The following is a 6,000-nucleotide window of genomic DNA, read 5'->3' on the forward strand; positions in this document are numbered from 1 at the left end:
TGTGAAAGCCCAAAAGAGTCGATGGACGATAATCCCAAATACGAAGCAATTATCTTCTCTAGAAAAACTGCGTTCAAGTGTTTAAAACATTACAACAATATTACTGGGCATGTATTGTTGTAATGTTTTAAATACTTGAACCATGCATATGGTTTTGATGGTAAGGCTTGTGACTTTATTGTCGGATGGTTTATAAAGTGGTGTGACGTTTCTGCAGTGTGCAAGTTGTTGTTTTACGTGGAAGGTTTAGCGCGATCTCCACACAGGGAGCGCAGATTTGCACCTGTCTGTGTCCTACTATCAGTATTTGACAACCTCTAGCAATGGAAATGCGCTTCAAATGCCCCAGAGTTCTCCTTTAAAGGGATAGTTCGCCTCTTTTGACATGAAGCTGTATGACATCCCATATTAGCAATATAATTTATGAACATTTTCTTACCCCCCCCGCTGCGTCCTGTGAGCCGAGTTCCAGCTGAGTTTTGGCGTCCACGAAGGTAGTCTGGCTAGTTGGCTGGGGCTAGAAAATTAAAGTGTATTGCTTCTTTAAACAATATGCGTTCAAAAGAGTAATACATTTGCATCACAAAATCGTTCTCGATGAAAAAGTCAGACCTCACATCGCTTGGCGCTATTTTTGCCTCCCTTGATGTCAATGCGTCAAGCCACCTAGCGATAGCCGCACCTGTTACGGTGTTTGCTGCTCGGAAGCAGGGGACTGCTCGGTCTGCACAGTTTACATTGGACGCATTGATATTGATATGACAGTATTAACGGACAGAAGTGGAAGTGGAGTCCAGTTTAATGCTCACTGTCGAGCAGACGGGTGGCCTGGGGAAACACAAAGCTTTATTTATGTATTTTTTCTTTTAAATACCCACTCTAGGAGCTAGTAATCTCCTAAATACTCTTCTGTTTTCCTCAAAACTGTTAATATCCAAGGTTTTGTCAAAGAAAAACAACAGAAATGGCCAGTTCTGCTGTTGGGAGAAACTCAGCTGCACATGAAGGGATTCTAAAGAGAAGGAAGATAAATTAGCTGAGTAATACGTTTAATCATACAGGGTTAAAATCAAGTATTAATTTATTTATGCCTTTATAATATAGGACAGTGAAGAGAGACAGGAAGCAGAGGCCAGAGAGAGGGGGAATAACACGCAGCAAACGACCATCTGATGCGGGATTCGAACCGGGGCCAGCTGCACGAGGACTATAGCCTCTGTACATGGGGCCACGGACCACCCCAAATCTAGTATTAATTAACTTTAAATTAACTTTTTTTTTTAATTTAAAAACGAAGTCAACCCTTACTGCTTCAGTACAATGATAAATTTGAATGTGTGTCAGCAGTTTTAGCCATAAACAAGTGAATATCTTTGAGTCTCGGACGGCTGGGTAAAAGATTAAATGACAAATTTGTGCAATCCATCTCAGCTTCGCAGTGTTTAAATGATGGACCTTACTCAGTGTGTGCTCATCCCGCAGTAATGCTTCATTGTACAAACACTTGAGGCAGTTTAATGATCTCTCAGTCACAGACGTTTTCGGCTGATTATCAGTCCGTATCTCATATACCTTTCCTCTGTTATCTGAACATTCTCTCTTCACTGATAACTGCTCTTTATTCCTTTGACTATAAACGAGTGACATATTAAATTATCTCTAGATAAGCTAGAGCACATGAAACCTGTAACAAAGCAACTTTCTTGCTTAATTAGTGTAAAAAGAAGACTCAGTCCTTTCCACATTGAGTCCATCGTCCAATATCACCTCATTCTATGTCAATCATAATCAGACAATAAATCCAAAACTTTCATCCATCGTTAAAGGTGCTGGAACAGATTTGATGTGCCACCATACACACATTTATTGTTCTCCAGAATGACATCTGTCTAACTGATTAATTTTGTTTTCCAGCACCAAACACTTTAAGAAAATCAGTGTAAAGAATACTGGATTTGTCACGGTTTGGCAATGGAGACGAAGGAGGAAGACGCAGATGCAGACACGGGACAGGAGCCAGGAGTAAACTTAAAGGGTTTATTATAAATATAAATGAAAAATGACAGCCACTGCTGGAGAACCACAAAACTAAACTAGAAAAACAACAACACCTGAAGAAGAAACAAAAAATTGGAAGCAGGACCAAGCCTGTCGGGGGGGAAAAAATCATGGGAATAATGACAGGAAAAATCCTGGGTAGTATGACGGAGGATCTGACTTTTTTGTAGTCCTGCTTGAGTTTTTTTCCTTCCTCCCTGCACTGCTTCGCGGTGTGAAAAATCCTCGCTTTCTCAAGTTGGCAGCTCATCCTAGCAAAAACTTTTTAAATGTTTTTTTTTTTTTTGAGGTATATGGCTTGAAGAGCTTTGATTTCTTCGTCAGTCCATTTTATCGTAGCTGCAGCAGTAGTTACCAACCGCTACCAACCGCCAAACACCTGCGTCAGATGTGTTCCTATAGAACCCAGAAAAGACCCAGCCTCGGAGAAGGAGCTAACATGGTTATAGGAACTGAGGGCCGTGGTCCAGAGTTCCTGTATGTGCGATTGCGGGGAAAAAACGGCCCCGTGGATTAAAAAGTTATAGGAACTGCCAAAGGTTCCTACAGTGGGAATGCGGCTAAAGACTGAAAGGAACTATGAGACCAAGGCTGTGTTCGAAACCGCATACTACATACTTGCAAACTGCATACTTCCATTCTGCATACTCATCAATCAGACAGTATGCAGAGGGTTTACCCACAATGCATTTCGCTCCTGCCCGAGCCGAAATCAGCCGGCCTGAAGCTGATTTCACTTAAGCTCTAAACTCTGTAAACTTTAGCAACATTTGAAACATTTTCAGGCGAGAAAGTAGTCGTTTAGATCCCCAATGTGTTGAAAACCTGACAAAATACTGGCTATTTACAATTTTGTTCCCACGAATTCGGCGCTACTAAAGCTAGCCGCAGTGAGCAACGCACTTCCAGTTATTTTCACAAAATAAAATACCCGTTGCCTTTTATCATAGGGAAAGCCATTACGATACAATTGGTGCTTTTGTTTTGAAAACAGGAAGTGAACCTACCCTCGTTGTAGCTAGCTTGAAACTGCCGTTTTGACAGGAAATGACGATCGGCGACGTCACGTTATGTTGCATTTTGGGTAGTTTGAGTATGAGTAGTAACCTCATGATGCATACCCAACATTTCGGAGAATCTAGCAAGCATCCGGGAACTTCTCGCTTACTCAAACTAACTCGAAAAGTTAGTAGGAGTAGTAGGAGAAGTATGCAGTTTCGAACACAGCCTAAATACTGTGGGGAGAGTGATTAGTGAGTGGGTACAGCTGAGGATGATTGATACAGGTGAAGGGAGTGGAACTGAGGAAAGGTGAGGAAATGGGAAGGCTAGACTAATAAGAAAACTAAACAGACGAACCAGAAAAAACACACAAAAATACACGGATCGTCACAGGATTAATGTTAATTAAAAAGCCCCCAGCAGAGCACCTTAGTGTTGGAGAGGGTCCGTGCCGCAGCTGCAGGTGGCAGCAGGGACGGTTCTGACTGTTGTTTGTGCGCATACACCAAACAGCAGCCCACGTTACCCAGCCTTCCTGGAGTCTCTTGGTGGCGTCGTGGAGGAGGTGCCACCTGGGATTATATTCTTATTCTGGGGGACTTCAATGTCCATGTGTTTGGTTTTTGGACTTGTAACCAACTTAAGCCAAAGGTGAAGAACTGATTTGTGTTTCATATTGTTAGACATGCGGCCATGTGTCTTGGAAACTCAGCTGAAGAGAGGGGCAGATCTGTCAACTGATCACCACCTGGTGGTGAGTTGGATCCGATGACTGCCGGACCTGGAAAGCCCAAATGGGCAGTGAGGGTGAACTGAGAATGTCTGTCCGTGAGGTCTTCAACTCACACCTGAGGAGGGAGAGTTTTTCTCACCTACTGGAGGAGGATGGGGACCTGGAATCCGCATGGACGTGCGGGTTCCAGGAGCTGTGATCAGGTAGTCGGGGGTTGTTGGGGTAACTGGAGGACACCCTGGTGGACGCCAGCCGTGAAGGAATAAACCTAGGAGGCCTTTCGGGCTCCTATGTCCACCTGAGAAAAAAGCTATTTTTTAACCATTGTTTTGTTTCATCCTAACAGAAAAACCTGTTAAATCTTGACATAAATTGCTGACTTCACAGTTAATACAGTTTTTTTTAAATCCTCTATTTATCTCTTTAGGAAACGATGATCAAATTGCTTTGATTACCCATAAATTCCTTTTTATTTGCACTTTATCCTGTGCTTGGTCATTGGGGAGCTGGAGTCTCTGCCAGCTGTCACTGGGCAACAGGGGCAGTAAAACCCCCCAACAGGTCGCCGGACAGTTACCGGGTATACTTTGATTGTATAGCAGTTCATGATCCATCCATCCATCCATTGAAGAAATAGATTAATTACAACAGCAGGCAGCACTTCGGAAAAATGTTGTCAAGTACAGGCAGGCAGGTCTGTCACAGGATTAAAATGCTAACATTTGGTAGTTCATGTGGGTGATTCGGTTCTCTTAAATAAGAAGAATACCTCTCTTTCCAGTTCTTAGACATAAGAAGTAGGGCTGGGCAATGATTAAAATTTTTAATCTAATTAATCACATGATTTCCCTGATTAATCACGATTAATCGCATTTGTACGCAGAATCCTAAAATGAATTCAGAAGTAGTGTATAGCTTTTAGCATTTAGTTTTATTTTAAATGTGCTGCCATATGAATGAACGTGCCATAATATTTGTTGTGCAAACACACTTTTAACATCAGCATCTTTCTGTAGTTTTTATGTAGAAGCCTCGCTCCACTGTCTGTTTCCTTGAATGACTTGCTGCTATCAGTTGTGTGTTTTGCCTTTAAGTGATATTTTAGACTGGAACTACTACGCTGAGAAGACAATTCAACTTGGCAGAGTTTACAGGTGACTTTGGTTCTGTCGACTCCGCCGTCTGGAAGAACTTTAAAATGAAAATGGCAGAGTAAAAGTTCCGTACCCTTCTCCATGTTTGGTGGATCCGCCGATTACTTTCTTTTCCGGTTCCGCAGCAGACAGCAACAGACTTTTACAAAATAAAAGCCTGTGAGCAACAGACTTTTACAAAATAAAAGAAAAATCATCGTCTCAGTCCGTCCGATCAAAAGCAGACTTTTAAAATCCGTGGAACCTGGTTAGTCCAACTGAAACCGTACAAAACAAAGCTTTTCAAAGACTGGGCTAACTCTCTGAGATAATTCGGTTGGGGTTTGAGTCACTCCTGCATTTATCCAAGCAATCCAAAATCAACAGTAAAGTCTCAGTTGATATAAAACACAGGTGAATTACTGATAAAGCTGCTCTCATTCACATATTTCTGTTTCCTTTGTGAGGTGGTGAAACATGTCATTTGTAACTGAAAATTTGACAAAGCTGAAACGTTTTTGCGCCTGGGAGTCGGGATGCTTTGAAGCTGAAGAAGGGATCCGAGATGTGATTGTTGCTGATTCAGCAGATATGATCAGCGGTGGCACAAATTAAACAGATTCAATCAACTTGTGCAAACAAAAAGCTGTTAAAGCGAGCCGAGACGAGCTGCAGGCGGCGGGATCCTGCTGAGGTTTCTGCGCCTCACCAACACATGTTCACAGCATGACTTAGGGAGGTTAATGCTGCCATTAAGGCAAAGCCACTCTCAGTTTCCAGCAAATAACTGCCCTTAATGGTTCTGATCCGGGCACTAATATTAACACAGTTCACCGCTGGCTTCCACAAATGTCAAACGCATGAGAAACAGGAGTCCCAAACATCAAACATGTCCTATAAATAACGTCTCATATGTTAAACTGAATATTCATTTAGATGACAGTATCGGGTTACTAATGAAGACTGATAGGAACGCTTTGAGCTGCAGATGACCTGGTCCAGACCAGCTTTTGGTGTGCGTGTGAGAGTGTGCATGTATGGTCGTCGTGTCCCGGAGCAGTTCGGTCTATTTGA

This window comes from Odontesthes bonariensis, chromosome 3 (genome assembly GCF_027942865.1).
Source record: "Odontesthes bonariensis isolate fOdoBon6 chromosome 3, fOdoBon6.hap1, whole genome shotgun sequence".
NCBI classification, from domain to species: Eukaryota; Metazoa; Chordata; class Actinopteri; order Atheriniformes; family Atherinopsidae; genus Odontesthes; species Odontesthes bonariensis.